Source organism: Aedes albopictus, chromosome 1 (genome assembly GCF_035046485.1).
Source record: "Aedes albopictus strain Foshan chromosome 1, AalbF5, whole genome shotgun sequence".
Lineage (NCBI taxonomy): Eukaryota > Metazoa > Arthropoda > Insecta > Diptera > Culicidae > Aedes > Aedes albopictus.
The window spans coordinates 70,759,699-70,784,698 of NC_085136.1; the positions used below are offsets into that span (position 1 = coordinate 70,759,699).

At 41.4% G+C, this 25,000-nt stretch overlaps 1 protein-coding gene across 7 annotated transcripts in view; it reads right to left on the minus strand.

Moving 5' to 3' along the window:
• Nucleotides 1-25,000, minus strand: part of LOC109397189 (uncharacterized protein K02A2.6) — a 340,877-nt gene that overhangs the window by 90,949 nt on the left and 224,928 nt on the right. The gene's annotated exons all lie outside the window — the stretch shown is intronic.

Consider the following 25,000-nt stretch of genomic DNA (forward strand, 5'->3'; position numbering starts at 1 on the left):
TGCAAGTGTGGTGTTCTGGTCCCTCGAGGCCGTAAGCCGTTAAGAAAGCCTGTACACGGCCGGCAATTGTGCAACAGCACGAACATTGGTCCTTCGAGCCGGATGTACAGGACATTCCGGGGACCAGGAGTGTAGTTTGTGGCCACACGAGGCACGAAGATTCCAGCGCGGTGTGAAAGTGGACGATAGTCATTTTGCGCGCGCTCCCCCAAGCCAAGCCACGCGGGCAGAGTGTGAATTGTTCGAGGCTCGAAACAATCGATTGTGCCTCATTGTCCTATCTCGGTACGTGACTGTAAGGGTTCAGCGAACTGAAGTGACGCCACGCTGGCGTACCCAAGCCGAGTGAGAAGTGAACGTTCTCGATAGAAGTGTTGTTGGAGGCAAAGCTTCCATCATTCCCTGGGTGATTCTTGTGCTCGAAGAAAATCCGTAGCCGCAAAACCGATAGAGTGCATTTAGTGCTATTTGCGAACAGTGGTGCTCAAACTTTCCTTGGTGGCCCGAGTGCAATTTCGAAAGAACTTTCGACAGTTTTCCGTGTTCGCGATCGGGAAGGAGCTCGCACGTGCCGTTGCACCCACGTGTCGTCGCGTGTGCAAACCGTTAGTGTAGTCGCTCGGATAGTGACTTCGTCGCGAGATGGCCACCAAGAAGTTAAAGGACAAAAAGTTAAAAGAAAAGCTAGTCGCGCGGCGTTCGTTAGTGTCGTCACTCGAAACGGTCGAGGCGTTCGTCGAGAATTACGAAGAGGACCGTGATTTTCAGCAAGTGGCCGTGTGGTTGGACCTGCTAGACCAATTGTTTCGCGATCACGTGAAGGTCCAGGCGGACCTCGAAAAGCTCGACAGCGGAGACGCCCCGTTAGTGAAACACCTCCAAGAACGCAGGGAGTTCGAATCGCGATTTTGTGCTACCAAAGGCTGGTTGCTGAATAGGAGAGTGGCCGACCTGAACGCTACGATCAACGCTCCAGGTACTGCTCCACCACCGTCAACCAACTTTCATTTGCGGCTGCCGAAGATAGATTTGCCAAAGTTTGACGGCGATTATTCTCGGTGGCTGGGATTTCGTGATACCTTCAAGTCCATGGTGCACGATGCACATGATATTCCGCTGGTTGCCAAGCTGCAATTCTTGCTCCAGTCTTTAGAAGGTGATGCGCGAAAACCCTTCGAAACGGTGGACATTGTGGGAGCCAATTACGTCACCACCTGGGAGGCCCTCCTCAAGCGCTACGATAACAAGCGCTTTCTGAAGAAGCAGCTGTACCGGACCTTGCACGACCTCCCACCAATCCGGAAAGAATCAGCACAGGATCTCCACAACCTCGTTGACGAGTTTCAACGCCACGTCAAGGCGTTGGGAAAACTGGGTGAAGCCGTGGAAACCTGGGATACCCCGCTGGTGTGTATGCTTTCCTACAAGATCGACCCAGCTACCCTTCGTGCATGGGAAGAGCATGCTGCAACATCAGACGACGTTGGGTATGAGGCATGCATCGAGTTCCTGTATCAAAGGGTGCGGATTTTGCAGACCGTTTCCTCGGAAATTCAGCATCGGTCACAAAGTGGACCGGTCAAGGTGGCCGGTTCACAATCCTTCTCCAAGAAACCCTCCCCTAGCAAAGCGGTTGCGAATACCGCTTCTACAACGAGCTCTCGTCCAACACCTCCTTCGTGCATTGCGTGCTCGGAGAAACACCTGTTGTTCCAGTGTCCGTCGTTCCAAGGAATGGCCGTCGGACAGCGTCGAGAACTCATCTCCCAGAAGCGGCTTTGTTGGAATTGCTTCAAATCCTCCCACGTCGCACGGAATTGCGACTCGAAGCATACCTGCCGGCATTGCCATGAGCGGCACCACTCGTTGTTGCATCAAGCACAGAATCCAAGTAAGTCTACCTCCAATCCCGTAGTTCAGCATCCGAACCAGTCTGTGCCCCAGCAAGAAGCCTCCAACGGAGCGGACATTCCTTTGGCTGAAGTTAGCGTTCCCGCTCATCGAAGTGCTCCAAGTACTGTTTTCCTCGCCACGGTTGCACTCTGGATCAAAGATCGATTCGGGAAACATCACTCTGCCCGAGCATTGATCGACTCCGGGTCGCAGTCGAACTTCATTTCGAAGAAACTTGCCCGTCGCCTTTGTCTGCGGCCAGAAAGAGTCAGCGTCCCTATCACCGGCATCGGTGAAGCAACTGTGACGGTAAGCCAATCCGTCGTCTCCACCATCCTTTCCAAGAATGACAAGTTTTCCGATGAGCTGGAATTCCTGGTTATTCCGAAGCCCACCGCGGAGCTTCCCTCAACCAACGTCGACGTCTCCTCGTGGAACATTCCCACGAACGTGGCCCTTGCCGACCCTACGTTCAACGTTTCGGGTCCCATCGACTTGTTACTGGGCTCAGAACTGCTGCATGAGTACCTGAAGTGCGGCAGAATATTCCTCGGCGAAGGCTCGCCGGTTTTGTTCGAGACTGTCTTTGGATGGGCCGTCATCGGTCGCTGGTACGGCTCAACTGTACCCTCATCTCCAGTGTGTAACACCGCCGTTTCCCAACGTAGCCTAGAATCATTCCTAGAAAAGTTCTGGGAACTGGAAGCTGTAGAGCCAGGCCGGTTTTTCACAGCAGAAGAAGCTTCTTGTGAGGAGCTGTTTGAATCCACCACCACACGCAACCCAGATGGGCGATACGTCGTCCGACTTCCAAGAACGGATGATCCAAGTGTTCAACTCGGCGAATCTAGGAGCATTGCCGAAAAGCGACTGCTGAGTATCGAGCGCCGATTGCAGCGGGACGAAACAACCAAGGCTGCGTACCACGAGTTCATGGACGAGTATTTGCGACTCGGCCACATGCGGAGGATTGCTGATCCACCGAATGAAACCATCGACCACTGCTACCTGCCGCACCATGCGATCTTCAAAACCTCCAGCACCACGACCAAAACCCGCGTCGTATTCGATGCGTCCTGCCGCACTGCATCTGGCCATTCGCTCAACGACACTTTGCTTGTCGGGCCGGTGGTGCAAGAGGACCTCCTGTCCATTGTCATGCGTTTTCGGTCCAAACCGATTGCGCTGGTGGCGGACATAGAGAAAATGTACCGCCAAATAGAAGTCAACCCTGAAGATCAGCCGCTGCAACGAATCCTCTGGCGGAAAACCCCGTCGGACCCCATCTCTACCTACGAACTGCGGACGGTCACGTACGGGACCGCTTCCGCGCCCTATCTTGCCACCCGTACCCTCAAGCGACTCTCCCAGGATGAAGGCGAAATGTTTCCGTTGGCCAAGACTGCTGTGGCCGAAGATTTTTATGTTGACGACTTCATCAGCGGCGCCGAAGATGTTTCAACTGCTCTCCAAGTTCGCCGACAAACAAGCGCCATGTTAAGTTCCGCTGGATTCCCATTGCGGAAGTGGGCGTCCAATTCGCCAGAAGTGCTGGCAGAAATTCCTGAGGCTGAGCTTGGAATTCAGCCATTCTACGATCTCTCCGACAGCCAGTCGGTATCCACGCTCGGACTTGTCTGGGAACCTAGCCCCGACATCCTTCGATTCAGCATTAATCTGCCGTTGCCGGCGGCTATTCTCTCCAGGCGAATCGTCCTTTCCTACATCGCCCAAATCTACGACCCGCTAGGCCTTGTGGGCCCCGTGATTTCCGCTGCCAAACAATACATGCAGCGCCTGTGGTCGTTAACTACGAAGGACGGAAAGCCATATTCCTGGGATCAGCCGCTTCCCGAGAAACTACAGCAAGAGTGGAAGGAATTCCACGCCACCCTGAACCTTCTACGCGAGATCCAAGTCCCCCGTTTTGCTTCGGTGGCCGGAGCAACTTGTCTTCAACTACACTTCTTCTCGGACGCATCTGAGAAGGCCTACGGCGCGTGTGTATACGTGCGCTCTGAGGACACCGACGGCAACGTGGTCGTTAAACTTCTAGCGGCCAAATCGAAGGTCGCCCCGCTGAAAACCCGGCACACCATCAATCGTTTGGAGCTCTGCGGAGCGCTTCTATCGACTCAGCTCTACAAAAAGGTAATTGCTTCCCTAAAAACGAATGCCGATGTATTTTTCTGGGTAGATTCTACGACGGTGCTTCAATGGCTGAAGTCGCCGCCCTCCTGCTGGAAGACGTTCGTAGGCAACCGCGTTTCCTCTATCCAAGAATCGACGATTGGTTGCCCCTGGAATCATGTTCCGGGAAAGAATAATCCGGCCGACGACATCTCTCGTGGCCTTACCCCGGGCGAGCTTCTCCATCAAGACCGTTGGTGGACCGGGCCTGAATGGCTCAAACTCAAAGGTGAATGCTGGCCAAATCAACCAGTTGATGCTGCATCATCGTCCAAAGCGTTCGTCGAAGAGCGCAAACAATGCCTGGTGTCCCTCAAGCCGGTGAACGACCCGTTCAGCGACCTGCTGTTCAGCCGCTACTCCTCGTATACCCGATTACGGCGGGTCATGGCCTATGTTCTCCGGTACAAACGGGCTCTGCACGCATCGGCGGCCAGGTCCCGCCCAAGTGGTGCGTGTGCGTCATCGCCAACGGATCCCTACGAAGCATCACCGTACTTGACTGCCAGCGAGTTGCAAGCAGCAGAACGTTCTCTGTGCCGACTTGCTCAGCGTCAATCGTTCCCGATGGAGCTAAGTGCTCTGAACAACGGTCAATCGGTCGACAAATCGTCTCCCATGAAGTGGATTAAGCCCGAAATCTCCAACGATGGCCTGATCCGGGTCGGTGGCCGAATCCGTTACGCTGAAGCCCCCGAATCAATGAAGCACCCCATAGTCCTCACCAAGAAGCATCGGTTGGCCTTTCTATTGGCCGATCATCATCACCGAACCTTGCTGCATGCGGGGCCGCAGCTAATGATGACCACCATCAAGCAAAAATTCTGGCTGCTCGGTGGTAGAGATCTGCTTCGCCAAGTGTACCATCAGTGCCATACGTGCTTCCGCCGTAGGCCCTCCCTGATCCAGCAAGCAACTGCAGACCTACCAAGCGCCAGAGTAAGCCCCTCCCGCCCGTTTGCTGTCTCCGGAGTCGATTATTGCGGCCCGGTGTACCTTCGTGCCCCACATCGAAGAGCAAGTCCTACCAAAGCATACATCGCAGTGTTTGTGTGCTTCTCCACCCGCGCCGTGCACTTGGAGCTCGTCGGGGACCTCTCAACGGCGGCATTCTTGGCTGCCCTCAAACGGTTCGTTGCGCGGCGTGGCAAGGTGTCCGAAATCCACTCGGACAATGCCACAAACTACAAGGGAGCCGCCAACGAACTAAATCAACTCTACAAGCTGCTAAAATCCGACGAAAGCAGCCGAAAACTCATATTTGACTGGTGTGCCAACTCGGAAATCGCGTGGAAATTCATCCCGCCGCGTTCCCCCCACTTTGGCGGCTTATGGGAGGCGGCGGTAAAATCCACAAAAAACCACCTCCTCAAAGAAGTCGGCAACACCACTGTTTCGTATGAAGAAATGTTGACGCTACTCAACCAGGTCGAAATGTGTTTGAACTCTCGGCCTATCACGGAGCTCTCCAACGATCCTTCCGGCTTGGAGGCCCTCACGCCGGGCCACTTTTTGGTCGGGACGAACCTGCAAGCTATACCGGAAAAAGACCTCAAGCAAACACCAGACAACAGACTCAACCGGTGGCAACTGGTGCAGAAAAGACTTCAGGCTATTTGGAAGCGCTGGAGCACCGAATATCTGCAGCAACTTCAAGCACGTTCGACGAAGGGCATCAAATCATCGGTCGACATTCAAGTTGGCAGACTAGTGATCGTGAAGGACGACAATCTGCCTCCAGCTCAGTGGCCCCTGGGCCGTATCACCAGCATCCACCCTGGACCAGACGGGATTGTACGCGTTGTTACACTTCGAACGGCAACAACCAACAGCATGACGCGTCCAGTCGACATCAGAGTGTTTGATTCTTATCATAAAATGTGCATATCATTCTGGCGGCCGTTGGTGCTCGTAAATGCTGGATATAAATGTTAGCGGGAAATATAAATTCTATGGATTCTTAAAAGCGAAAACTGCTTACAAATAACATCAAATATTATTGTATTTTTATTGTAACAACGATTCATTTGACGCCATTCAATTAATTGTATTTGTATTGTAAGAACAATGAAAAAACATTAAGATATATTGTTTTCTTTTGAAAATTGACCTAAAAATGTCTCATAAAAACACAATACATTCTATTGTTTTTCGCGAAAAAGTGTATGAAAATTTTCTCAAAATTTTATGGTTAAGATACATAACGACCACCATTTTTTATTGTAAAAGTGCCATTTACCATTCGCCAAATGGTATAGAACAATAGGGGTGATGGTGAGTGTGCCGTGTAAATTACAATACGTTTAATGGTAAATATTTTTCGAAAAAATGGTGTTGTAACAATAAAATTTATCGTATTTTTATGATATTTTTTATCAGGGAATGCTCTTGTTTTCGAATATATGTATACAATTGTGTGTTTGTGGTGTATGTGCTAAGGTGAGTGACTATAAATCAGGAGGTCCAAGTTCAGTTCCCAGTTTTCCCACAAGTTAATTTATGCATTCGTAAACATCTCTTCTGGAAATAGACGCAGCTAATGGTAAAAATAGGCTCACAAAAGCGTTTTTGTTTTATTTTTACACAATAAAAAAAATGCAATTGATTACTGATTAGGCGCATATTAAGCCTTAAATCAGCTTTCCAATGAACCTTAAATCAACTTAAGTTTGAATAATATCACCAAAATTAGATGTTTAGGAGCTGAATAAAGGATTGTACATACCTCTTATGCTCAGCTTTTGTTCAAATAAAGGATGAAATTTTCAAAAATCAGCTGAATAACTTTCAAAAATCTGTAGAGTAACATTGACACTAAAGTTTTTGAGGGGTAAATTTTCTGAAATGACAAGTATTTCAAAATGCAAAATATTTATTTTATTTATTTATTTATTTATTTATATCATATAGAGTAACATGTTTTTTTTTCGATTTATGACTGAATGAAAATTGGAAACCATTCAGCTACAATTCTCATTTATTAAGCATTTCATCCTTCTTACTCATAAAATGTTCTTATCGAAAATTATCATCACGGATGGACTACCCCCCACGCATAGTGGGCCTGTTGGGCACGCATCCGAGAGGCTGGCGCTATGTCTATGGGGCTGTCCATAAACCACGTGGTCATTTTTTTGGGACTTTTCAACCCCCCCCCCCCCCCCGCGTGGTCATTAGTCCATACAATTTTTTTTATTTGTCCATACAAAATGATCATTAGCCGAACCCCCCCTCATGACCACGTGGTTTATGGACAGCCCCTATGTCATTAGGTTTTTGGGAACTGTCATTCACCCACTGTCAGACTGATAAGATACCTAGATGCGGATGCGCCCATTCGTTTGACTGTGCGGGTGTGGTTTGCACTACACATTATTTGATTTCATTGCCAATTGTTAAACGTGACGACTGTATTGATATATGGTACCACATTTTGATAAGACGGTGAAGTGATGGTGAGTATAATTGAATGGTGATGCAGCATTCATCGTTGTAGATCTTTGTCCATACTAGAATTTTGCTATTCAATCGATATTACGAAAATAATATTGTAGTCTTAGCAAAGTGACACTGGAGTCTCTTTTTATGCCATTAGCTGGAGCGTTAGCGTTAGCGTTGTTACGGTATACTTCGTAGATTGGATACTAACAACATTCATGTACCTTTTGCTACTTTTTATGCCATTCGCTGGAGATGCAAAAACTAAAAAGGGCATAAAAAGAGGGATTTTTGTACATAAATTAAGTCGGAGCTTTGATGGGGGAATCTAGCTTGTCAGTATTTGAGATAGAAACTAGTGGGTTTCCAGGAAGTTCCCAGACAGGCCAAAAACAGGGCAGGGGTTTCCAATGAACTTCAGGGAATTTCAGGGGGTTGTTTTTGAGGGTCTCGGGAGTCTTTAAAGGGCATTACATTAGGATTCCAGGGACGTTTCAAGGCATTTCAGAGGGCTTCAACGGGTGTTTAACGTTTTAAGGGCGTTTCTAGAGCTTTTAGAGGCGTTTGATAGCAACATCCGAAAATCCTCAGATACTTCCTGAAATGCCTCCAAAATCTCCCTAAGCCCCTCTAAGACCCCTTGTAATGCATCTGAGACCCTCCGAGACCCCCGAAAACGTGTCCGTAACGCCTCTGAAACTTCCTGAAATGCCTTCGCAAACCCCCTCGCGTCCAGCGTTTTCAACAAAAAGGATGTTTGTACGATCGCAGTCACCACATGCTACTACGGCAATCCAGATCAACAACGTCGTTAGCAGCCACAGCACGACAGATCGGCTCCGTGGCTTGTAAAAGGAAAACAATAAATCTATAGATCGTCGTTACCAAGTTGGACACGAATGGAACAAGACCGAAGCCACCAAGCAGTATTAGTAAACCATTAGAATACCTAAATATTCCAGTAATAGCAGCAGAAGTGTTTTCCCCTACTTTTCCTGGAATTGGTCCCAGTCGCAGTTCTCCCGGTCCATCGTTCCGCCTATAAATCACACATGAGGCTCTCCGAACCCCCTGATAACGCCTTCGTAATGTCTCTGAAATCTGGTGAAAATGCACTGAAACTTCCTGAAATGCTTCTGATATCCCACACAAGTCTGAGACTCTCCGAAACTTCGAAAATGTCATCGTAACGCCTCTAAAACCCCCCGAAACTTCTCTGAAACTCTTTGAATTTCCTCTGAAACCCCCCAGAATCCCTTAGACCCCATGTAAAGTACCAGTAGCCCTCCGAAACCCCCGAAATCTTCGTTACGCCTTTGAAAACTCTCAAAAGTTCTCTGAAACTTACAGAAATGCCTTCCGAAATCCCCCTAAAACCTTCTCGGACCCCATGTAACGTACCTGAGACCCTCCGAAACAATCGGAAATGCATCTGTAACACCCTGAAACCTGTCGAAAACTATCTGAAAGTCTTTGCAATGTCCTCGAAATCCCCTCCTAAAAGCCCCTCGGTTGTAATGCAACGCATCTGAGACCTTCCGAACCCCCATCTCCATAACGCCTCTGAACCCACCGATATTTCTCTGAAACTTCTTGAAATGCCTTCGCAATCCTCCTAATACCCCCTCCTACCGTTTGTAACATACCTGAGACCCTCTGAAACCACCGAAAAGGTACCTCTAACACCTCTGAAACCCGTTGAAAATCTTTCGAATCTCTCTGCAGTGTTTTCGATAACTCCCTCAGACCCTCGACATCACATTTGAATCGTACGGTTCCACACTCCTGGTTCTCGAGTTAAAAGCGTTATGACGATAGCGGTCAAAATTACTACGGCTCACTACCTGAAACCTCCTGAGCACCTCTGAAACGCCCCTGCGACCCCCTCAAGCACCACAGAAACCCACTGTAACGCCCATGAGACCTCTAAGTACTTGAGCTTGAGCTTGAGCTTGATTGGCCGCCCATAGATGCTACTCCAGTATTGTCAGACCAGCTACACTCACACAAGGAACCAATGAGATATCTGCCGGGGACAAGCAGGCATCTTCAGTGTGTGAGCGTTGGCGATCTTCTATTGTTAGGCGAGAATGGCGCCTGCTACGTCAGGTTGCAGGTCAATGTGGGGAAGGGTAAGGAAGTGATGATTGCAATCGTTTGTATCCACATCTGACCGAATATACCTCTGCGTCAGCACAAATTCATGCGGATGTCGGAGTGTTGGTGGGACTTAGTTGGCAGAAGGTTCACACATTGGTGTGTGGATGCCAGGGTAAGGTGATAGAATTGTGTGTTTTTATTATTCTGAAGATGTGCGGCACAGTTCGCTTGATTGCATAACTTGTAGGCGAATAGGATTGATACACTGTACCCCTGAAACCCACTGGGATTCCTAGGAACAGTGTTGAAATGTACCTGGAACTCTATGATAGCTCAATAAACCCTCTGGAACACCCTTGAAACACACCTGAGAGTCTCTAGAGGACCACTGGAGAGCCCCTGGGAAACTCGTGAAACCCTTTGAGTTCCCCCGGAAACGGACCTAAAACGCCCTGAGGCCCTCTGTATCGCCCAGGAACGTCCTGGAAGGTCTCTCGGAACCCCTGGAAAGCTCACGGAACGCATCTGAGTCACTCGAGTCACCTTAACCTCACAAGAGTAACCCTGAAACTCTTCGGAATCCCTGGGAACGCCCTTGAAACCTCCTGTGCTCCCATGCTACCATGAAACCCCCTGAGTCCTTCTGGAACGCCCATGGACCCTTCTGAAATCCATTGGAGCACTCTTCAAACCCCCTGAAGCCCCATGGAAAGTACATGAAACTACTGGAACACCCCTGAGACCCCTTGGAACACCCCTAGAACACCCATGGAAAGTCTTTGAAATGCTCCTGAATCCTCCTGAAGCATCCATAAAACCCCATAAGACACCCCTGAAGCTCTTTAAAATCTTCTGAATCGTTCCTGAAAGTCCCTGAAAACCTTTGGAACGCTCATGAAACCTTCCAAAACCCACTGAGGTTCTCTACAATAGCATTGAAATCCTCTAGAACGCTTCTGAAACGCCTTGAAGCTTAAAACCACCTGGAACACCCATGTAATGCTCCTGAAACTCTCTGGAACTCCTATGGAAGATCAAAGAAATCCCCTAAAACCCCGCAGAATGCTTCAAAAGCCGCCTGTAATCCTCTGGAACACTCCCGAAAAACACCTGAACCCCTTGCAACCCCAAGGAACGCCTACGAACTCCCCTGATACCTCTTGAGACGCCCTAAATCGCTTCTGCAACACCCATGAAATCTCCTAAGAATTGTACAATTTCGAAGTCATCAGCCGGTCCAAAATTTGCAATTACATTTTTAATGGAAAATATTTATAGTTTTCTAACTAAATCGGTGCAATATCGTGACATTCATGTATACATCACCCGTTTGAATTGAGTGAGAAAAGCTTGAGTTCGATTTATAATAGAATTTTCAGGAATTGTACTAGGTAGTGCTCAATAATTCCAATTGATGAGTGGTGATTATCACATAAAAAGTCAGGTTTAAAAAAATATTTAGAAAAAAAAAAATCCAAATTCCTAATCACTATGCAGAAAAAAAAAATCATTCCCTTAAAGTCGATTTACAAAAAAAACTCCATTTTTTATTTCGATTAAACTTCGTCTACAGAAAGGGCCTTGTAAAAAAATAAAAAAGTTTTTCTAATAAAAATGAAGTTTTCCTAATCGTATTTGAATTTTCAAAAATGATTTTTTTTCAGTGTATGGTTCAATTTGGATTTTTTTTTTCAATATTTTTCTCTGGTAACTTGATTTATTGTGTGATAACGACCCACAGGGTGTCTACTCATGAGACAAAATAAAATTGCCTGAGTTTTCCAGGTTTTTCCAGGGGGAAATTTTAAATGATTTTAATTAAAAAACTAACCATTTTTTAAAATTGTCTATACTTTTCAAACATCATACAGAAATCTTCTAAAGTTAACTAAAAAGTTCAAGAAAAATGCGCAAGACTTATTTTTTAAGAGATTCCACAAAACTTCTGAATTCGTCCACGAACTTTTTTTTTTACTTTTTCGAATGTAGCCAAAAAAAAGGTTAATGAATTTATTAGATTTTTCACAGAGTTCTTTTAGAAATAGTTTTGACATTTCCAACTACAATGTTATCCAAACATTCTGAAAAATCAGTAGAAAGACATTCACTCCAATTAGTAATTTCACAGATCATTGAATTTAGAAACTGAACTTGGATATTCTGTGCTAGTAGTATAGTAATGCTGGGATTTTGAAATTCTATCCACGATTCTTTCTTGAATTCCTTCCAGACTATCTCCTAGGATTCTTCTGCAATTCCTCCTTTAAATTCTTTGCCAGTTTCCAGCAGAATTCTTGCCGTGAGCTCGTCCATGAAATCATCGAAGGTTTTTTTTGTGCCTTACTTCAGTTTTCCCATGGTTTTTACTTATTTTCTTCCATAAATAGTTCCTTCCGAGATTTTTTCGGTGTTCTGCGGGATTTCCGATACTTATTGCTAGGATTTCTACCACAGTTCTTCTCAGCGTTTCAACAGGTGTTTTGCACGAGGGATTTGCAAGAGTATGTAAAATGTAGATAGTGTAAACATTTTTCCAAAGTTCTTCCATAAATTTGGAAAACTATTCCGAAACCACTAATTCGGGATAGTTTTCCGAAAGTTTCTCTCGGGATTTTTTCAGAAGTTCTTCCTGAGATTTCTTCCAGAGAGTATATATTTGTCTTCGATTTGTCTTCGATTGCGTCCCGAGTTCCTCCTGGGATTTCTCTTAGAGGTTTTCAGTGTTCTTCTTTGAATTTTCTTAGTATTTCCATCTGGGATTCCTCCTAGATTTTTTTTCAAGATATCTAAGTTTCCCTCAGAGTTTTTCTCAAAGTTTCTCATGAGAATCCTCCAATAGGTTTTCGGAGTTATTCGCAAAATTTCACCGGGATTCTATTAGATATTCCTCGTGAATTCCGTACACGCAACCTGAGATTGGCAGATTGTAATACATTTGGGTATGAAACATATACAAATATTGTATTAGGGCCTTGCAAATACAAAAATTGGTAGGTGGCAGTGTACCAAAAATTGTATTGGCTTCCTAGAATCTGGAAAAGGAAAATTTCGCATGTGTGCGTGTGCTCTGTCGCACTGGTTTCTCATTATTTGTTCTATTTTTAGACTGATCATGACAGCAGCGGCGGCATCAAATACCAATACATGTTTAAAAAGAAATACGGGCGGCGGCGGGAATCGATCCGAGACACTATCATGGTGATACACAGTATCCTGCGCTCTAACCAGCACGGCTATAACTGCACATGAAAAGACAAGAGGCTGAAAGCCATCATCATCAACACAAACGTGGCTTGGTGATGGAAGTGATACAGCCGCCACACTGCACAATGGGTCCAGAGCCGTATTTGCGAAGACAAAACTGTTTAAGCTTCAGCTTTAAGTTTTTAGACACATATTGTGTTTTAGAAAGTTTATTTTCAATTGTTCACCCTATTCCCTATTATTGTTATGTTAGGGTGGTTCGTCTGGTTAAACTGATTCAAAAATCTGCTTTCTAATAATTTTATTTGCGATGCCATGATGGATGGTGATGGATCGTTTAATTAGAAATTCCACCAATAAACGGCAAATTCTAAATTTCATATATCTCAGAACTCTCACCACTTAGAAAGTGGGTGTCTTCGACAACGTTGTTAAGTGAGTCAAGGGCTTACAGTTAATGGTCCACTAGGCGGCGCTAGTTACACATTTGCAAAATCATTCAAATGATTGATATTTTTTCGTGAAGTAATCAACAAGCTGTAAGTTTGTTTTCTTTGAACGTTTCTAAGTCAAGTCAAAGGTTTTTCAAAGAGCTATGTATTAGTCATAATTGTGCAATGTCGCATTTCATTCGGTTCACTTGATCCAGAGATATAGCAATTAAACGAAGAACACTCAAATATGAACTACTTTATTAGAGTTGCTCCAATTTTATGTAAAGCTATTCAATCGAGCCCAAATTTGTACCGTTTATAGCTTACTAGTTGCGCAACTGGCAGGAAAAATTTGAGAATATTTGGTGCATTTTTGAAAAAGTTACAGCTTGCTGAATATATTTGAAGTAATAAATAAAAGTTGCATGCTTCAATTAATTCGTAACTAGCGCCGCCTACTGACAGAACCTTGAACCAATCAGCTAATCAACTGAGCGGCCGTAACCAACCTAACAACATCGCCGAAGACATCAACTGTCTAAGTGATCTGAGTCCTGAGATATATGGAATATAATATTTGTTTGCTCACTAGCGCTGCCTTGTGGTGGAATTTTGAATCAAACGGCTCATCATTTGTTAGTTCTTGACCAGCCAAATAATATTGCCGAAGTAACCAGGATGATGAGATATTTGGTATAAACATTTCATCAGTGTTACGTCTGTTTGTCTCTGGTATGACAGATATCACAGACAGCAAGACGTAGCACTGGCGAAATTTCCATACCGTACATCTTAGCACCATGATTACTTAAATATTCGGTATATTCGGCAAAGTTGTTAGGCCAGCCAAGGTTTACTGGTGATGGGCCGTTTGATTCAAAATTCCACCACTAGGTAGCGCTGACGATAAATTAATTATTATATTCCATATATCTCAGAACTCTGATTACTTAGAAAGTTGGTTTCTTCGGCAATGTTGTTTGGTTTATTAAGGCGTTTCAGTTGATTATCTGATTGGTTCAGGATTCTGCCAGTAGACGGCGTTAGTTGTAAATTAGTAGAAGCATGTATCTTTTACTTATTATCTCGAATATATTCAGCAACCTGTAACTTTCTATAATGTGTAGGGAATATTCTCAAATTTTTATCTGCTAGTTGCACAACTAATTAGCTATAAATGGTACAATTTTGAGCTCAATTGGATAGTTTTACATGAAGTTGGAGCGACTCTAGTAAAATGTTTCATATTTGAGTGTTCTTCGTTAAACTGCTATATCTCTGGATTAAGTGAACCGAATAAAATAAAATTTTGCACATTTATGACTAATATATAGCTCTTTGAAAAACCTTTGACTTGACTTAAATATGTTCAAACAAGAAAACTAAATTACAGTTTTTTGATTGCTTTACGAAAAAAAAAACATTCATTTCCATAATTTTGCAAATGTGTAACTTGCGCTTCCTTGTGGCAAAATTTCGAAACAAGTGGACCATTAACTGTAAGCCCTTGACCTACCAAACAACATTGTCAAAGACACCAACTTTGTAAGTGACCAGAATTCTGAGATATATTAAATTTAAAATTTGCTTGACCTCTAGCACCGCCTAGTGGTATATACAAAAGCATGCTAAGTTTTAAAAATTGCCTAAAAAATTTTTAGCAAGTTGTATCCTTTTATAAAGTCCACCAAAACTATTCAAATTTTTATTACTTGTTCCTCAACAAGTTTGATTTAATTGGTGCAAATTTGGGCATGATTGATTATTCAACTTTACACGAAATTAGAGCCCTTCTATCTATATCTAGTTTTTGACTTCCGTTTATCAAATTACTGTACCTTAGGACTAAGCGAACCGAATTAAATTAAATTTTGAAAATCGTTGGACTCGACTAAAATATGACCAAAGGCAAAAAAGTTGCAATTTATTGAAAACTTTTCGAAAAGTTCTAATGATTCGAATGTTTTATCCAAGGGCTGAAAGTCTCTTGAATAAAGACAAATCAATCGAATCAATCGAATGTTTTATTTTTGTAAATTTGCTATAACTTTGTAAAACATTCTGATATTGTATAGAGAATAATTAATCAGCAGATTTTTGGATAAGCCACACTTGATTGACCGTAATCATTTCACAATAATGAAAAAAAAAAAAAGAAATGACTTGGCAGAAACATTTTTGTCTTCGTAAATACGACTCTAGACCCATTGTGCACTGAAAAGCCCGCATCCAGCAGGTTGCTGCTTGCAAGTGGAAAATTCCATGTAGACAATAGGACGCGAAGCTCAGCAGCGAAGCGAAAGTTATTTTTAGACACAACCCGGTTCAACTTCTCGGGTTTGAATGGAGGTGTTTGTGTGTAGTGGTATGGAAGCTATGGAACCGTGTAGCGCATCTTAATACAACGAATGGATTATGATTTATCACATTTTCTGTACGTTTTTAATACATAAATTGGTAGAAAAGGCATATCTCAATTTTTGGTAGCTTTTCTTGTTTTGCGTGTAGGGATTCCGGAAAGCGCTCAAGGAATTATTCCGAGAAAATCAGTAATAAAAAAATTCTCAGGTGGATCATTGCAAGAAATCTGGTAAATAACTACAAGGAAAAGCCAGGAAAAAGCTCTGATGGAAATCAGGGGAAGCACTCCATGAGAAATACCAGTACTAGCTTCTGCAAAGATCCCAGAAGATGCTTTGAGAAAAAAAGTCAGGAGAAAGTCCAGGGTAAATTCAGAAAAACTCTGAGAGACATCCCAGGGCCAACACTGAAAGGAATCTCCTGGGAGAAGTCCCGAGAGAAACTCCAAGAGAAATCTCGTGAAGGATTAAAAAAAAAAAAACCGCTAGAACCAAGAGAAAATATCCGAGCTCAAACTTCTGTAGAAATTCAAGGAGAAACTCTACAAGAAAGCTATCCGAAATTCTTGATGAAATTACAGGATATACTTTGAAAGATGTCCAGGAAGGAATTCGTGCAGAAAATTGATGAAAAACTTCTTAAAATTCTTGAAGGAGTTCTAATAGAAATCTTAGGAATAACTCCTGTAGCAACGCTGGCAGAAATCCCAGGAAGATCTCCTGAAGAAGTCCCAAGAGGAACACTTGAAAGAATTACGTCTTCAAGAGGAATCCCTAGAGAAATTCCGCGACTTCTGCGATATATCCTGAAAGATACTCTTAGGGAGATCTCGGAATAAATCCTGGCAAAAATTCCCAGGAGCTGGGAACAATGCCGGAAAAACTTCTCTAAGAATTCTAGAAGAAATCGATCGGAATTCAAGAAGCCTGGAAGATTCTCAAGGATTAATCCCGGGGTTAAAAGTGCGAATCTTGAAAAAAAAATACTGATAGGAATCCGGAAGAAACTTTGGGAGGAATGCAAAAAGGAATACCAAGAAAAATGTTGTGATAAAATACGGAAAGAATCTCATGGGAAATCGTGGCAGGTATTCTAAAAGGTTTTTCCCTGTTGAATAACCCTCTAATACCCAAATTTTTGATTTTGATCTAAATATCATTTTTCGTCATCTAAAATCGATTTAAACATGTTTTGGAAGATGATTCTTTTACATTCTCAATTTCGTGAATTTCAGTTTTTGATTTTTCTAATTTTTATTATTGAACATTCCCACACTTTTATATTTTTCCTGGAAGCCAATTTGGGGAACGGATTTTTTTGAGATGAAAACATTTTGAGAATTTATGATTATTGTTGAAATATTATTATTTTTATTTTTTTTCACAGAAAATTTTATTTTCCGTATAATTTTAAGGAAAATAATTTTAGAGTGTATTCAATTCCCTTAAACTTTTAAACAAGGATAGAATGATTTGGGAAAAAATTAAAATGTTAATTGTGGCGATTCAATACAAAATAAACAATGACTTCTAAAAGGTGACTAAAACATCAATTTTTCAATGATTTTTAAAAAATGTAAATACGCTTTAAAATGCACCAAAAACTATTTTGAGATATACGGAACAGTCCTAAATATCAGCCAAAAATATAAAAAAAAAAGATTTTTCACGAAACAAAAATTCCAAAAATGCTCAAACTATACCCCGTCTAAAGGCGGGATTGGGTATTAGAGGGATAAAATGCCCTGAGGATTACTGTAATCCGGGGTCAAATTGATCACTTTAAAACAACTTTTGCGGATAACATGAGGGACAATTCAAATATTACATAAAGAATTTCTGTAAAATCAGTACCCAGTGGATCTCTATGAAACCATGTGACAGAATTTTGTTCAACAAGTTTAAAATTTTTGTTAAATTAATTCAAAAATAAAAAAATTGAGGATGCCACTTTGGGGCGAAGTTGATCACTATACAATTAAGCATCGGTTAAAAAGATAAAAATCCTTATCCACTTAATTTTGCTCTTCTAAACCCGAATAACGCGTCAAAACTCTTACAACTAGTGAATTTGACACTTAAAATGCAACATTAAATTTTGAGATTTCCCCCATTAACGCCTAAAGGTAGGCAATTTCCTTTGAAATAAGTGTTTTTTGTTACAAAAAAAGACTTTTTCGTCAAAAAGGAACTTTTTTTTACTTATTCAAATGCAGAATAGCTTCCCTAACTTTCCAACCAAGGCTCCACAAAAATGTTAAAACATAAAATTTACGGGAAGTCCTAGTGGCAATCGATTGTTTAGAAGCAATGATTTCAGCTAAATGAGAAATACATTGCAAATTCCTAAAAAAATAAGGCAAAACTAACTTTTTTCTAAACAAATAAAAGTCTAAACTCATCTCTAGACATCTTGAACTAGATGAGGTAAAAAACTTGAGGTCATTGCGACGCTAAGAAGTTCCTAGTATTCAATTACAATGTAGTACCCAAATGATCAATTTCGCCCCGCTGATCAATTTGACCCCGGTTTACGGTACCAGTTTTCCAGGTTCTTCCAGGTAGCAGACACTCTGCATCCATACAACTATTTTTGTGAGAGTAGTCATTTAAAAAAAAAAAAAACAGTTGAAAAAATGGGTAAAAAAGATTGGCGCTTTTCAAAAGACAGTCTAGGCAAATTTTGTAGAAATTAAGTATGCTAAGTTGCTTATCTAGTGAAGGTCTACACATCCAGAAAGTGGTAGTCTGAGATTTTGGGCGTTATTCGTCTATATTCAGTGTAGGAAGAAACCAAACAACGGTGTTATCTGCTCCAAGGTTTATTTCAGAATGATCTTAATTGTCATTTTGGTAAATCATAGCCTACATTGATTTAACTTATACACTAAGGCCTGCCTACTACATTCAGCTATCTATTCATGCACAAAAGATTGAAATATGGTTGACTGCAACGCAAGATATTAGAATTTAAATAAATTTCATATTTTAAGAAAAAGTGTAACTCGATTTTCAGGTATAACTTTAAAACTGCTCTGCTTAAAATTTTTGAAGCATGGGGTCCCAATCAGCATGTGATAATGAAGTTTCAAAATTTTGTTCATTGATAAAATATCACGAGTTCCGTTTTATTTTGTAAACTTGTGTAATCAAATAATCAAAGACACAGACACGTTTAATGCTTCCAGTGAGCTATTTGCTCTTTGAAGGAAGCACGACACTAGACAACGGACTAGCATGCAACGCCCAGTGACACAGCCGAAAACTTTTCCTGACAGCTGCGGCGGGAATCGAGACTGTCGCGCAAAAACACATTAGGGATGCAAAGGTCAATCGCAAATTAGTTGATCGATGAACTTGTCGTCCTATCTAAAGCCAACCTTAAACCAAAAATCTACGATGACAATCCAAAAAATATAACACCTTTTAATCCGTTGGTTGTACCTAGAGCAAACCTTGCACCTTCTTTCTGGTCAACTTCAAGAGCACACGCAAAGCTGCCAAAGAAATGTCATCTCATGATGACTTGCAGACTCCGGCGACCAGTCCCGGCTCGTTACTGCTGGTGGTGAACGGGTGCCAAAAAATTAAAGTCAACGCTAAATGGAACACACTTGTGTTCCCGTTCGATCTCTTTGATGTGTGGTTGCCTCTCAAGTCTCAGCTGGTTTTTGGCTCCCGTTTCGGAACAACTGCAACCGGGATGTCGCGGTATGCAAATTTACCACCACCCAGTCGGTTGACAGTTGCAGAATGCAGAGAAAGATGTCATACCTAAAGTACTGAAGGTTGAAAATTCATTGGAAGCAGTGCGGCGGGTACTGCTGCTGCCCGAGCAGAGGGGAATATCAAATTAATAACTACGAAATTACAAAACCTGTTTTTATATCTGGTTTTGTTATTATTGCATTATCAAGGCATTACGTTTCCATAACATGTTTTGTTGGACAATCTAATTTTGTTATGACCAAGCTATTGGTATACAGCCATTAAATAACATTTCAATATTACATTTTGTTGTGGAACAAGTTTGGTTATTATTGTATTATTGAGAGTGTACAAATACTTTATGCTATTGCTGTCAAAACTAAAACAAATTTTGCAATAAATCCTACGTCATTCAACAACGTTATTTACAGTATTTCGCGAGTTATCACATTTGATAAGAAGTGTGGTATATTACGTTACATGGAGGTGCTGTAATGTGTACAAAACCAAGTCCCTGCTGGGCGCCGCGATGTTTGAAATTGACCGAGTTATAGCTGAAAAGTTCCCAAAATATCAGCCACTTATCAAGTGGCGCAGCACCCTACATACATCAAAACGAGAACATAGCAGACGATATTGAAGGTGGAGTTTGAAAGGGACGTTTCAAATTTAAATGATAAAAATGTCAAAATTATTGAGTAAACTTGTTTGAACGTAGCTAATACAGACAGCTGAATCCAAAATTGTAGATGGTTTTGAATGGGATTTTTCAGAAATATTTGTGGTAAAAGATTACATGAATAGTTAAAAATACGCCTATGAGGGAAGAGAGAAACTGAAGTTCGCAATTATTGTTCCGTCATTCTCACATGCTGGTATATATATGTATAGTAGACTGGGTCAACAAAGTCAATTTTTCGGAACAAAGCTTTTTCGATTCCTTTTAGCGTCCAAAACAACTGTGCGAAATTTGGGAGCGATTGGTTGCTTCCCCGTATTCCGCATTGCGATTGAAATTTGTGTGGAATTTAGTATGGGGAAACGTACTTTTTTGAATTTTTCTCATAAATTGAAAGTTTTCGTCTAAAACGATCTAACTAATGACGTTGAAGTATAGCTTAGGATATGCCGAAAAGCTTTGCCGAAGACCGCAAAGTGATCCGACACTTGTGAAAAAAGTTTTAACGTACAGATTGCCCGGTGGTGCTTATCATTTAACATGTAAAGGAATAACATCAATAATAAAATCTCAATTTTTGGCCTAAGTTACCAGGCGAATAACTTTTTTCACATGCATCGGATCACTTTGCGGTCTTCAGTAAAGTTTTTCGGCATATCCTAGGCTATACTTGAACCGCATTAGTTACATGGCATTAGACAAAAGAATTCAACTTATGAGTAAAATGCAAAAAAAGTACATTTTTCCATACTTACATCCATACAAATTTCAATCGCAATGCGGAATACCGGGACGTAACCAATCGCTCCCAAATTTTGCACAGTTGTTTTGGACGTTAACATAGATTGAAAAAGCTTTGTTCCGGGTTGATACGATCAAATTTAAAGTTTCTCCATACAACGTTGACCCACTCTAATGTATATCATTCTCAGTCAACACGAAGTCATATATGATGTAGAAAAGGATGCTAATGTGGAGGCCATATGCGTACATGCTTTCATTTAACCACGGGTAAAGTGTACGCATATCGCCTCCAATTTATCATCCTATTCAACAGCATGTGCGATTGTTTGATATCATAACTAATTTTGCTTTCGGGATGTTATCAATAACTCTTTAATATCAAAATTTGTTATTGAAATATTTCCCAAATTCACTGTTATTATGTTGTTATTGACACTAACAAAACATGTTATTAAATTGATTTTTCAGGAACAAATTTTTGTTATGTGACTTGTTATTTTGCCGCTTATGACAGACAAGTTTATAACTCAATATGTTATGTTAATAACATAAAAATAACTAATTCCATTATGCAGTTATTTTGCCAAAATAACGCATTTTGTTATGCTGTTGTTATTCTCTTCTGCTCGGGTGCTGCTACCCTTGAAGTGGTATTTAGTCTAGGTGTGATTTATCGCTCAAGTGTACAATGCAGGAAGTTCAAGACCCAAATAAGGAAATCTACAGTTCCATGCCATGCTTTTGGCTTGTGACGTAAATGAGTTGATTGTATGGAGCAAGGCATGCAATTTTGGTCATAAATTGGCAATAGCCAGTATGACTGGCGAAAGCGCGACGCTCTATCACGGGCGCGGCGTCGTTATCACCTTATTAAGTCATGAGGAGGTGGATACGTCAACCCAAAAATGGGAATTTAATTATTTTTTCCGGTATATTCCAGGCATGATTCAGTTAGGTTTTGGATTTTTCAGGAAAACGATTTTTCAACAGGAGAACTAAATGCACTCGGTAAGTCAACCGGGAATATCACAAAGACCACAGATTCTTCTTCTTCTTTATGGTGTAGCGCCCCAACAAGGACAAAGCATGCTGCTAATATTACTATAGTGTACATGTACACTACATGTACACTCCTGATCAAAAGTTTGGGGTCACCCCCTCAAAAACATGTCATTTTTATAGGCCTTTATCTTCGCCAATTTGCGTCCGATTTCAAAATCCTAGGTCTCATTAAAAAGATAATAAGTCAAAGAAACTTTGAGCATCATTTAAAAGAAACTTTAAAAAAAAAATTTTGCATGTAAACTTAACCCAAAGTTGCCATATTTTCTAAAAAATGAATAAAAACTTACGGCAGTGTCGCTGGAAATTGGGTCGACCAAATTTTAAGATGAGAGTAATAATATATCCCATTTTCTATTAGGTTTCAACTGCTTTTTACAGAACTTCGCTAAAAAATCTAGAAAAATAGTTATTAAGTAAATTAAATCTTCATGTCATCGACCAAAAGTTTGGAGTCACCCCTCAAAATGATGTATCGGCCAAAAGTTTGGGGTCACTATCGTAAAACATGGAAAAGTGATTTGTTGATTTCTTTGTCATCTTTCATTCAATTTTAATTCTTCTTGGCTTATTTGAAACAAAATGAATGATACTTACTGCATAGACATTGAACCACACATATTTGTTGAAATTTATATACTAAAACTTCACGTAAAGTTGCCTCATTTTTTGAAGTGTGATGAAATTTCTTAACTTTACATAACATTTTTATATACAAAAATCGTTAAATACGTTAAATTAAAGACATTAAACGTAAATTTAGTTAAATATCTTTGAAATGAGCCAAAAACATTTAAAATTGAACTATAGATAACGAAGATATCACCAATTCACTTTTCCATGTTTTACGAAAGTGACCCCGAACTTTTGGCTGATACATCATATTGAGGGGTGACTCCAAACTTCTGGTCGATGACATGAAGAGTTATTTTACTTAATAACTTTTTTTTTCTAGATTTTTTAGCGAAGTTCTGTAAAAAAGCAGTTGAAAGCTAATAGAAAATGGGTTATATTACCGCTCTCATCTTAAAATTTGGTCGACTTAATTTCCAGCGACACTGCCGTAAGTTTTTATTCATTTTTTTTAGCAAATTTAGCAACTTTGGGTTAAGTTTACATCCTTTGTAAAAGTTTCTTTTAAATGACGTTCAAAGTTTCTTTGACTTATTATCTTTTGAATGAGACCTAGGGTTTTGAAATCGGAAGTAAATTGGCGGAGATATGGGCCTAAAAAATGACATTATTTTGAGGGGGTGACCCCAAACTTTTGATCGGGAGTGTATCTTTAGTCATTGTTATTTCTCTTGCCCTGCTACGCCTATGCTCGTTGTAAAATCTTCCTCATAGCCCGTCTACGGTAATTCCAACAAGGGAAACACAAAATTGCACTCAATTCATCAATCTTTCACCTTGCGTGTTCCACATTTCGTTTAAGGTGGTCGCCGTCGTCTTTATGGGTAAATCCCATGTTCTCACGTTGTTGTTACTAACCTTCCTTCTGCACTGCATGTACCAAGAGACCAAATTCGGACAAAGTCCAAGCATATGGAACGGAAAGCCCCATCTAAAAGCTAGAGGGATGAATCAACCATCAACCGTCAACCGTCGATAAGTGGTCGCGAGATGCATCTTTGGACAGCGCGCACGACCTTTGTTTGGACAAATAATTTTCAAGTAAAATATACCAAACTAATGCCTTTGGAGAGACGAATCGATTACCTGGTGGTAGGTACGTTTAGTCAGATGTTTGGGGGGAGAACCTGACAGTAAAACTTCCCGTCAATCAGGCTGGAGAACCCCTTTTTGATTTTGATCACCATCACGGTATCGATTTATGGTCTTCACGTAAAATTTCATTACTGACGTCCCACCAGTAAATCAAACGGGTGACAGAGTATCGCCTTGTTTTTAGGTTAGGGGAAAAACTAGAATCGTCTGTAGAAGTAAAGTGGTTTTCCTGACAAAATGTCCAGCCCAGCACACTAAGGCTGTTCCCGAGCAGGAGAAAATAGCTGAAGAATACCATACTCAGGTATGGAAAACCGAATACCTACAACCTGAATGTGGTATTAAGAAGCCCTGCATAAGAGGTGAAATACCTAAAATAATAACTAGTGTACAGGGTATGAAAAACGGATCACGACGAAAAACAAACGCTTTGTCCTAAGCGGTACATGTCGGTAACAAAGACGCTCCGCAACAAACGCATGTCAGGCGATGAGAGCAATAAAACAAACATCGCTTGCCGTGCATGTGCCGATATTCCGGCTTTTCTGCTGAAATTTTCGACCCACATCATCGAATTCATAAGCATTTGAACGAATTAAGACTCTTGCAAACCTCAGAGTCGAGTTTCAGTTGTAAAACAATGCGAAAATCACGATGTGAATAGAAAGAGACAAATATTCCTACCGTTTTTGTTGTGAACAAACTCGGGAGCGATTTTGTCATTATCTGCTAACGAAAAAACAAAGCGTTGTTGCCGTGCCTTCTTTGTTGCCTACTTTTCGCTTGCGGTGGCATATTTTGCGTACACTGCTAGTGTACATTTTGTGCATAACACTTCAATAATGACCTCAGGTATGGCAATTCCTCAATTTTCCTCGATTTTTCCATACAAATAGCGATTTTTTCATAATTGAATAATACCTCAAGCAGTCCTCAACACCAAAACCATAACTCGTTGAGGTATTTTATCAATACCTACAAAATACCAAAATAAGTTATTTTCAATACCTGGGTAACCGATCAATACCTTGTCATACCAAGACCTGACTTTAGTATGCTGCAGTTATGTGGCAGTTATTCGTTCCTGCTCGGGTTTTGCTACTCACAATGTCACTTTGACACTATTTTAAATGCATCAGACTGCACTGACAGCATGACTAATAGCAATTGGGTTCTTTAGGGGTATCCAGATTATTTCATAATCGGAATCTATGTCCAAAAATTAGCCGAAATCCAAAATTTTATAATTTTTGGTGGTCGGGAACTATTTTTAAAATGCATTCAAAGTTTGTATGGGGAAATTTTTTTGTTTGGGGCGAACTGTCATTTTATCGATTGAACTGTCATTCTATCCACGAAAATTAAAATGGTTTTGTTTATTTAACCATCAAACAAAGGATTTGGAACGCAATAAAATCAAGTCATACTCAGAAAAATGAGCTCTTTCGATTAGGCTATAG